Below are 14,739 nucleotides of genomic sequence, written 5' to 3'. Positions count from 1 at the left end.
TATACTATTACGATATAACGTATAACGTTATATACTATTACGATATAACGTATAACGTTATATACTATTACGATATAACGTATAACGTTATATACTATTACGATATAACGTACAACGTTATCTAGCATTACGATATAGCGTATAACGTTATATACTATTACGATATAACGTATAACGTTATATACTATTACGATATAACGTATAACGTTATCTACTATTACGATATAACGTACAACGTTATCTAGCACTACGATATAACGTATAACGTTATATACTATTACGATATAACGTGTAACGTTATACATTATTGCGATGCATCGTATAACGTTATATACTATTACGATATAACGTGTAACGTTATACATTATTGCGATGCATCGTATAACGTTATATACTATTACGATATAACTTATAACGTTATATAGTTTTACGATATAACGTAAAACGTTATATACTATTACGATGTATCTTATTACTTTATGTAGCATTATGTTATGACGTATTACGTTATATACTATTACCATATATCCTATTACGTTATGTAGCATTATGTTATAACGTATTACGTTATATACTATTACGATATAACGTATAACGTTATATATTATTACGATGCATCGTATAACGTTATATACTATTACGATATAACGGATAACGTCATATACTATTACGATATAACGTATAACGTTATATACTATTACGATATATCTTATTACTTTATGTAGCATTATGTTATGACGTATTACGTTATATACTATTACGATATAACGTATAACGTTATATACTATTACGATATAACGGATAACGTTATATACCATTACGATATAACGTATAACGTTATATATTATTACGATGCATCGTATAACGTTATATACTATTACGATATAACGTATAACGTTATATACTATTACGATTTATCTTATTACGTTATGTAGCATTATGTTATAACGTATTACGTTATGTACTATTACGATATAACGTATAACGTTATATACTATTGCGATATAACGTATAACGTTATATACTATTACGATATAACGTACAACGTTATCTAGCACTACGATATAACGTATAACGTTATATACTATTACGATATATCGTATAACGTTATATACTATTACGATATAACGTATAACGTTATATACTATTACGATATAACGTACAACGTTTCTAGCACTACGATATAACGTATAACGTTATATACTATTACGATACATCGTATAACGTTATATATTATTACGATGCATCGTATAACGTTATATAATATTACGATATAACGTAGAACGTTATATAGTATTGCGGTACAACTTATAACGTTATATAATATTATGATATAACGTATAACGTTATATACTATTACGATATAACGTATAACGTTATATACTATTACGATATAACGTATAACGTTATATACTATTACGATATATCTTATTACGTTATGTAGCATTATGTTATAACGTATTACGTTATATACTATTACGATATAACGTATAACGTTATATATTATTACGATGCATCGTACAACGTTATATACTTTTACGATATAACGGATAACGTCATATACTATTACGACATAACGTATAACGTTATATACTATTACGATATAACGTATAACGTTATATACTATTACGATATAACGTATAACGTTATATACTGTTACGATATAACCTGTAACGTTATATACTATTACGATATAACGTATAACGTTATATACTATTACGATATAACGGATAACGTTATATACCATTACGATATAACGTATAACGTTATATATTATTACGATGCATCGTATAACGTTATATACTATTACGATATAACGTATAACGTTATATACCATTACGTATAACGTATAACGTTATATACTATTACGATATAACGTATAACGTTATATACTATTACGATATCATGTATAACGTTACATACTATTACGATATAACGTATAACGTCATATACTATTACGATATAACGTATAACGTTATATATTATTACGATGCATCGTATAACGTTATATACTATTACGATATAACGTGTAACGCTATATACTATTACGATATAACGTACAACGTTATCTAGCATTACGATATAACGTATAACGTTATATACTATTACGATATAACGTATAACGTTATATACTATTACGATATAACGTATAACGTTATATACTATTACGATATAACATATAACGTTACATACTATTACGATATATCTTATTACTTTATGTAGCATTATGTTATGACGTATTACGTTATATACTATTACGATATAACGTATAACGTTATATACTATTACGATATAACGGATAACGTTATATACCATTACGATATAACGTATAACGTTATATATTATTACGATGCAACGTATAACGTTAAATACTATTACGATATAACGTATAACGTTATATACTATTACGATATATCTTATAACGTTATGTAGCATTATGTTATAACGTATTACGTTATATACTATTACGATATAACGTATAACGTTATATACTATTACGATATAACGTACAACGTTATCTAGCATTACGATATAACGTATAACGTTATATACTATTACGATATAATGTATAACGTTACATACTATTACGATATAACGTATAACGTCATATACTATTACGATATAACGTATAACGTTATATAGTATTACGATGCATCGAATAACGTTATATAATATTACGATATAACGTATAACGTTACATACTATGACGATATAACGGATAACGTTATATACCATTACGATATAACGTATAACGTTATATATTATTACGATGCATCGTATAACGTTATATACTATTACGATATAACGTGTAACGTTATACATTATTACGATGCATCGTATAACGTTATATACTATTACGATATAACTTATAACGTTATATAGTGTTACGATATAACGTATAACGTTATATACCATTACGATATAACGTAGAGCGTTATATAGTATTACGATATAACGTATAACGTTATATACTATTACGATATAACGTATAACGTTATATACTATTACGATATAACGTATAACGTTATATACTATTACGATATAACGTACAACGTTATCTAGCATTACGATATAACGTATAACGTTATATACTATTACGATATAACGTGTAACGTTATATACTATTACGATATAACGTATAACGTTATATACTATTACGATATAACGTATAACGTTATATACTATTACGATATAACGTACAACGTTATCTAGCATTACGATATAACGTATAACGTTATATACTATTACGATATAACGTGTAACGTTATACATTATTACGATGCATCGTATAACGTTATATACTATTACGATATAACGTGTAACGTTATATACTATTACGATATAACGTACAACGTTATCTAGCATTACGATATAACGTATAACGTTATATACTATTACGATATAACGTATAACGTTATATACTATTACGATATAACGTATAACGTTAAATACTATTACGATATAACGTATAACGTTATATACTATTACGATATATCTTATAACGTTATGTAGCATTATGTTATAACGTATTACGTTATATACTATTACGATATAACGTATAACGTTATATACAACTACGATATAACGTATAACGTTATATACTATTACGATATAACGTACAACGTTATCTAGCATTACGATATAACGTATAACGTTATATACTATTACGATATAATGTATAACGTTACGTACTATTACGATATAAATTATAACTTTAATATACTATTACGCTATAACGTATAACGTTATATACTATTACGATATAACGTGTAACGTTATATATTATTACGATGCATCGTATAACGTTATATAATATTACGATATAACGTATAACGTTATATATTATTGCGATGCATCGTATAACGTTATATACTATTACGATATAACGTATAACGTCATATATTATTACGATGCATCGTATAACGTTATATAATATTACGATATAACTATAACCTTATATAGTATTACGATATAAGGTATAACGTTATATATTATTACGATGCAACGAATAACGTTATATACTATAACGATATATCTTATCACGTGATGTAGCATTATGTTATAACGTGTTACGTTATATACTATTACGTTATAACGTATAACGTTATATATTATTACGATGCATCGTATAACTTTATATACTATTACGATATAACGTATAACGTTATATAGAGTTACGATATAACGTATAACGTTATATACCATTACGATATAACGTAGAACGTTATATAGTATTACAATATAACGTATAGCGTTATATACTATTACGATATAACGTATAACGTTATATACTATTACGATATAACGTACAACGTTATCTAGCATTACGATATAACGTATAACGTTATATACTATTACGATATAACGTGTAACGTTATATATTATTACGATGCATCGTATAACGTTATATAATATTACGATATAACGTATAACGTTATATACTATTACGATATAACGTATAACGTTATATACTATTACGATATAACGTACAACGTTATCTAGCATTACGATATAACGTATAACGTTATATATTATTGCGATGCATCGTATAACGTTATATACTATTACGATATAACGTATAACGTTATATACTATTACGATATAACGTATAACGTTATATACTATTACGATAAATCATATTACGATATGTAGCATTATGTTATGACGTATTACGTTATATACTATTACGATATAACGTATAACGTTATATATTATTACGATGCATCGTATAACGTTATATAATATTACGATATAACGCATAACGTTATATACTATTACGATATAACGTGTAACGTTATATATTATTACGATGCATCGTATAACGTTATATACTATTACGATATAACGTACAACGTTATCTAGCATTACGATATAACGTATAACGTTATATACTATTACGATATAACGTATAACGTTATATATTATTACGATGCATCGTATAACGTTATATGATATTACGATACAACGTATAAAGTTATATACTATTACGCTATAACGTATAACGTTATATACTATCACGATATAACGTATAACGTTATATATTATTACGATGCATCGTATAACGTTATATACTATTACGATATAACGTATAACGTTATATACTATTACGATAAATCATATTACGATATGTAGCATTATGTTATGACGTATTACGTTATATACTATTACGATATAACGTATAACGTTATATATTATTACGATGCATCGTATAACGTTATATAATATTACGATATAACGCATAACGTTATATACTATTACGATATAACGTGTAACGTTATATATTATTACGATGCATCGTATAACGTTATATACTATTACGATATAACGTATAACGTTATATAGTATTACGATGCATCGAATAACGTTATATAATATTACGATATAACGTATAACGTTACATACTATGACGATATAACGGATAACGTTATATACCATTACGATATAACGTATAACGTTATATATTATTACGATGCATCGTATAACGTTATATACTATTACGATATAACGTGTAACGTTATACATTATTACGATGCATCGTATAACGTTATATACTATTACGATATAACTTATAACGTTATATAGTGTTACGATATAACGTATAACGTTATATACCATTACGATATAACGTAGAGCGTTATATAGTATTACGATATAACGTATAACGTTATATACTATTACGATATAACGTATAACGTTATATACTATTACGATATAACGTATAACGTTATATACTATTACGATATAACGTACAACGTTATCTAGCATTACGATATAACGTATAACGTTATATACTATTACGATATAACGTGTAACGTTATATACTATTACGATATAACGTATAACGTTATATACTATTACGATATAACGTATAACGTTATATACTATTACGATATAACGTACAACGTTATATAGCATTACGATATAACGTATAACGTTATATACTATTACGATATAACGTGTAACGTTATACATTATTACGATGCATCGTATAACGTTATATACTATTACGATATAACGTGTAACGTTATATACTATTACGATATAACGTACAACGTTATCTAGCATTACGATATAACGTATAACGTTATATACTATTACGATATAACGTATAACGTTATATACTATTACGATATAACGTATAACGTTAAATACTATTACGATATAACGTATAACGTTATATACTATTACGATATATCTTATAACGTTATGTAGCATTATGTTATAACGTATTACGTTATATACTATTACGATATAACGTATAACGTTATATACAACTACGATATAACGTATAACGTTATACACTATTACGATATAACGTACAACGTTATCTAGCATTACGATATAACGTATAACGTTATATACTATTACGATATAATGTATAACGTTACGTACTATTACGATATAAATTATAACTTTAATATACTATTACGCTATAACGTATAACGTTATATACTATTACGATATAACGTGTAACGTTATGTATTATTACGATGCATCGTATAACGTTATATAATATTACGATATAACGTATAACGTTATATATTATTGCGATGCATCGTATAACGTTATATACTATTACGATATAACGTATAACGTCATATATTATTACGATGCATCGTATAACGTTATATAATATTACGATATAACTATAACCTTATATAGTATTACGATATAAGGTATAACGTTATATATTATTACGATGCAACGAATAACGTTATATACTATAACGATATATCTTATCACGTGATGTAGCATTATGTTATAACGTGTTACGTTATATACTATTACGTTATAACGTATAACGTTATATATTATTACGATGCATCGTATAACTTTATATACTATTACGATATAACGTATAACGTTATATAGAGTTACGATATAACGTATAACGTTATATACCATTACGATATAACGTAGAACGTTATATAGTATTACAATATAACGTATAGCGTTATATACTATTACGATATAACGTATAACGTTATATACTATTACGATATAACGTACAACGTTATCTAGCATTACGATATAACGTATAACGTTATATACTATTACGATATAACGTGTAACGTTATATATTATTACGATGCATCGTATAACGTTATATAATATTACGATATAACGTATAACGTTATATACTATTACGATATAACGTATAACGTTATATACTATTACGATATAACGTACAACGTTATCTAGCATTACGATATAACGTATAACGTTATATATTATTGCGATGCATGGTATAACGTTATATACTATTACGATATAACGTATAACGTTATATACTATTACGATATAACGTATAACGTTATATACTATTACGATAAATCATATTACGATATGTAGCATTATGTTATGACGTATTACGTTATATACTATTACGATATAACGTATAACGTTATATATTATTACGATGCATCGTATAACGTTATATAATATTACGATATAACGCATAACGTTATATACTATTACGATATAACGTGTAACGTTATATATTATTACGATGCATCGTATAACGTTATATACTATTACGATATAACGTACAACGTTATCTAGCATTACGATATAACGTATAACGTTATATACTATTACGATATAACGTATAACGTTATATATTATTACGATGCATCGTATAACGTTATATGATATTACGATACAACGTATAAAGTTATATACTATTACGCTATAACGTATAACGTTATATACTATCACGATATAACGTATAACGTTATATATTATTACGATGCATCGTATAACGTTATATACTATTACGATATAACGTATAACGTTATATACTATTACGATAAATCATATTACGATATGTAGCATTATGTTATGACGTATTACGTTATATACTATTACGATATAACGTATAACGTTATATATTATTACGATGCATCGTATAACGTTATATAATATTACGATATAACGCATAACGTTATATACTATTACGATATAACGTGTAACGTTATATATTATTACGATGCATCGTATAACGTTATATACTATTACGATATAACGTACAACGTTATCTAGCATTACGATATAACGTATAACGTTATATACTATTACGATATAACGTATAACGTTATATATTATTACGATGCATCGTATAACGTTATATGATATTACGATATAACGTATAACGTTATATACAACTACGATATAACGTATAACGTTATATACTATTACGATATAACGTATAACGTTATATACTATTACGATATAACGTACAACGTTATCTAGCATTTCGATATAACGTATAACGTTATATACTATTACGATATAATGTATAACGTTACGTACTATTACGATATAACTTATAACTTTAATATACTATTACGCTATAACGTATAACGTTATATACTATTACGATATAACGTGCAACGTTATATATTATTACGATGCATCGTATATCGTTATATAATATTACGATATAACGTATAACGTTATATATTATTGCGATGCATCGTATAACGTTATATACTATTACGATATAACGTATAACGTTATATATTATTACGATGCATCGTATAACGTTATATAATATTACGATATAACTATAACCTTATATAGTATTACGATATAACGTATAACGTTATATATTATTACGATGCAACGTATAACGTTATATACTATAACGATATATCTTATCACGTGATGTAGCATTATGTTATAACGTGTTACGTTATATACTATTACGTTATAACGTATAACGTTATATATTATTACGATGCATCGTATAACTTTATATACTATTACGATATAACGTATAACGTTATATAGAGTTACGATATAACGTATAACGTTATATACCATTACGATATAACGTAGAACGTTATATAGTATTACGATATAACGTATAACGTTATATACTATTACGATATAACGTATAACGTTATATACTATTACGATATAACGTATAACGTTATATACAATTACGATATAACGTGTAACGTTATATATTATTACGATGCATCGTATAACGTTATATAATATTACGATATAACGTATAACGTTATATATTATTGCGATGCATCGTATAACGTTATATACTATTACGATATAACGTATAACGTTATATATTATTACGATGCATCGTATAACGTTATATAATATTACGATATAACTATAACCTTATATAGTATTACGATATAACGTATAACGTTATATATTATTACGATGCATCGTATAACGTTATATAATATTACGATATAACGTATAACGTTATATATTATTGCGATGCATCGTATAACGTTATATACTATTACGATATAACGTATAACGTTATATATTATTACGATGCATCGTATAACGTTATATAATATTACGATATAACGTATAACGTTATATACTATTACGATATAACGTATAACGTTATATACTATTACGATATAACGTACAACGTTATCTAGCATTACGATATAAGGTATAACGTTATATACTATTACGATATAACGTATAACGTTATATACTATTACGATATAACGTACAACGTTATCTAGCATTACGATATAACGTATAACGTTATATACTATTACGATATAACGTGTAACGTTATACATTATTACGATGCATCGTATAACGTTATATACTATTACGATATAACTTATAACGTTATATAGTGTTACGATATAACGTAGAGCGTTATATAGTATTACGATATAACGTATAACGTTATATACTATTACGATGCACCTTATTACTTTATGCAGCATTATGTTATGACGTATTACGTTATATACTATTACGATATAACGTATAACGTTATATACTATTACGATATAACGTATAACGTTATATAGTATTACGATATAAAGTATAACGTTATATACTATTACGATATAACGTATAACGGTATATACTATTACGATATAACGTATAACGTTATATACTATTACGATATAACGTACAACGTTATCTAGCATTACGATATAACGTATAACGTTATATACTATTACGATATAACGTATAACGTTATATACCATTACGATATAACGTAGAACGTTATATAGTATTACGATATAACGTATAACGTTATATACTATTACGATATAACGTATAACGTTATATACTATTACGATATAACGTATAACGTTATATACAATTACGATATAACGTGTAACGTTATATATTATTACGATGCATCGTATAACGTTATATAATATTACGATATAACGTATAACGTTATATATTATTGCGATGCATCGTATAACGTTATATACTATTACGATATAACGTATAACGTTATATATTATTACGATGCATCGTATAACGTTATATAATATTACGATATAACTATAACCTTATATAGTATTACGATATAACGTATAACGTTATATATTATTACGATGCATCGTATAACGTTATATAATATTACGATATAACGTATAACGTTATATATTATTGCGATGCATCGTATAACGTTATATACTATTACGATATAACGTATAACGTTATATATTATTACGATGCATCGTATAACGTTATATAATATTACGATATAACGTATAACGTTATATACTATTACGATATAACGTATAACGTTATATACTATTACGATATAACGTACAACGTTATCTAGCATTACGATATAAGGTATAACGTTATATACTATTACGATATAACGTATAACGTTATATACTATTACGATATAACGTACAACGTTATCTAGCATTACGATATAACGTATAACGTTATATACTATTACGATATAACGTGTAACGTTATACATTATTACGATGCATCGTATAACGTTATATACTATTACGATATAACTTATAACGTTATATAGTGTTACGATATAACGTAGAGCGTTATATAGTATTACGATATAACGTATAACGTTATATACTATTACGATGCACCTTATTACTTTATGCAGCATTATGTTATGACGTATTACGTTATATACTATTACGATATAACGTATAACGTTATATACTATTACGATATAACGTATAACGTTATATAGTATTACGATATAAAGTATAACGTTATATACTATTACGATATAACGTATAACGGTATATACTATTACGATATAACGTATAACGTTATATACTATTACGATATAACGTACAACGTTATCTAGCATTACGATATAACGTATAACGTTATATACTATTACGATATAACGTATAACGTTATATACTATTACGATACAACGTATAACGTTATATACTATTACGATATAACGTATAACGTTATATACTATTACGATATAACGTACAACGTTATCTAGCATTACGATATAGCGTATAACGTTATATACTATTACGATATAACGTATAACGTTATATACTATTACGATATAACGTATAACGTTATCTACTATTACGATATAACGTATAACGTTATCTAGCACTACGATATAACGTATAACGTTATATACTATTACGATATAACGTGTAACGTTATACATTATTGCGATGCATCGTATAACGTTATATACTATTACGATATAACGTGTAACGTTATACATTATTGCGATGCATCGTATAACGTTATATACTATTACGATATAACTTATAACGTTATATAGTTTTACGATATAACGTAAAACGTTATATACTATTACGATGTATCTTATTACTTTATGTAGCATTATGTTATGACGTATTACGTTATATACTATTACGATATATCCTATTACGTTATGTAGCATTATGTTATAACGTATTACGTTATATACTATTACGATATAACGTATAACGTTATATATTATTACGATGCATCGTATAACGTTATATACTATTACGATATAACGGATAACGTCATATACTATTACGATATAACGTATAACGTTATATACTATTACGATATATCTTATTACTTTATGTAGCATTATGTTATGACGTATTACGTTATATACTATTACGATATAACGTATAACGTTATATACTATTACGATATAACGGATAACGTTATATACCATTACGATATAACGTATAACGTTATATATTATTACGATGCATCGTATAACGTTATATACTATTACGATATAACGTATAACGTTATATACTATTACGATTTATCTTATTACGTTATGTAGCATTATGTTATAACGTATTACGTTATGTACTATTACGATATAACGTATAACGTTATATACTATTGCGATATAACGTATAACGTTATATACTATTACGATATAACGTACAACGTTATCTAGCACTACGATATAACGTATAACGTTATATACTATTACGATATATCGTATAACGTTATATACTATTACGATATAACGTATAACGTTATATACTATTACGATATAACGTACAACGTTTCTAGCACTACGATATAACGTATAACGTTATATACTATTACGATACATCGTATAACGTTATATATTATTACGATGCATCGTATAACGTTATATAATATTACGATATAACGTAGAACGTTATATAGTATTGCGGTACAACTTATAACGTTATATAATATTATGATATAACGTATAACGTTATATACTATTACGATATAACGTATAACGTTATATACTATTACGATATAACGTATAACGTTATATACTATTACGATATATCTTATTACGTTATGTAGCATTATGTTATAACGTATTACGTTATATACTATTACGATATAACGTATAACGTTATATATTATTACGATGCATCGTACAACGTTATATACTTTTACGATATAACGGATAACGTCATGTACTATTACGACATAACGTATAACGTTATATACTATTACGATATAACGTATAACGTTATATACTATTACGATATAACGTATAACGTTATATACTGTTACGATATAACCTGTAACGTTATATACTATTACGATATAACGTATAACGTTATATACTATTACGATATAACGGATAACGTTATATACCATTACGATATAACGTATAACGTTATATATTATTACGATGCATCGTATAACGTTATATACTATTACGATATAACGTATAACGTTATATACCATTACGTATAACGTATAACGTTATATACTATTACGATATAACGTATAACGTTATATACTATTACGATATCATGTATAACGTTACATACTATTACGATATAACGTATAACGTCATATACTATTACGATATAACGTATAACGTTATATATTATTACGATGCATCGTATAACGTTATATACTATTACGATATAACGTGTAACGCTATATACTATTACGATATAACGTACAACGTTATCTAGCATTACGATATAACGTATAACGTTATATACTATTACGATATAACGTATAACGTTATATACTATTACGATATAACGTATAACGTTATATACTATTACGATATAACATATAACGTTACATACTATTACGATATATCTTATTACTTTATGTAGCATTATGTTATGACGTATTACGTTATATACTATTACGATATAACGTATAACGTTATATACTATTACGATATAACGGATAACGTTATATACCATTACGATATAACGTATAACGTTATATATTATTACGATGCAACGTATAACGTTAAATACTATTACGATATAACGTATAACGTTATATACTATTACGATATATCTTATAACGTTATGTAGCATTATGTTATAACGTATTACGTTATATACTATTACGATATAACGTATAACGTTATATACTATTACGATATAACGTACAACGTTATCTAGCATTACGATATAACGTATAACGTTATATACTATTACGATATAATGTATAACGTTACATACTATTACGATATAACGTATAACGTCATATACTATTACGATATAACGTATAACGTTATATAGTATTACGATGCATCGAATAACGTTATATAATATTACGATATAACGTATAACGTTACATACTATGACGATATAACGGATAACGTTATATACCATTACGATATAACGTATAACGTTATATATTATTACGATGCATCGTATAACGTTATATACTATTACGATATAACGTGTAACGTTATACATTATTACGATGCATCGTATAACGTTATATACTATTACGATATAACTTATAACGTTATATAGTGTTACGATATAACGTATAACGTTATATACCATTACGATATAACGTAGAGCGTTATATAGTATTACGATATAACGTATAACGTTATATACTATTACGATATAACGTATAACGTTATATACTATTACGATATAACGTATAACGTTATATACTATTACGATATAACGTACAACGTTATCTAGCATTACGATATAACGTATAACGTTATATACTATTACGATATAACGTGTAACGTTATATACTATTACGATATAACGTATAACGTTATATACTATTACGATATAACGTATAACGTTATATACTATTACGATATAACGTACAACGTTATCTAGCATTACGATATAACGTATAACGTTATATACTATTACGATATAACGTGTAACGTTATACATTATTACGATGCATCGTATAACGTTATATACTATTACGATATAACGTGTAACGTTATATACTATTACGATATAACGTACAACGTTATCTAGCATTACGATATAACGTATAACGTTATATACTATTACGATATAACGTATAACGTTATATACTATTACGATATAACGTATAACGTTATATACTATTACGATATAACATATAACGTTACATACTATTACGATATATCTTATTACTTTATGTAGCATTATGTTATGACGTATTACGTTATATACTATTACGATATAACGTATAACGTTATATACTATTACGATATAACGTACAACGTTATCTAGCATTACGATA

Source organism: Bombus terrestris, chromosome 10 (genome assembly GCF_910591885.1).
Source record: "Bombus terrestris chromosome 10, iyBomTerr1.2, whole genome shotgun sequence".
Classification (NCBI taxonomy): domain Eukaryota; kingdom Metazoa; phylum Arthropoda; class Insecta; order Hymenoptera; family Apidae; genus Bombus; species Bombus terrestris.
Note: the sequence above shows the minus strand (reverse complement) of the source record.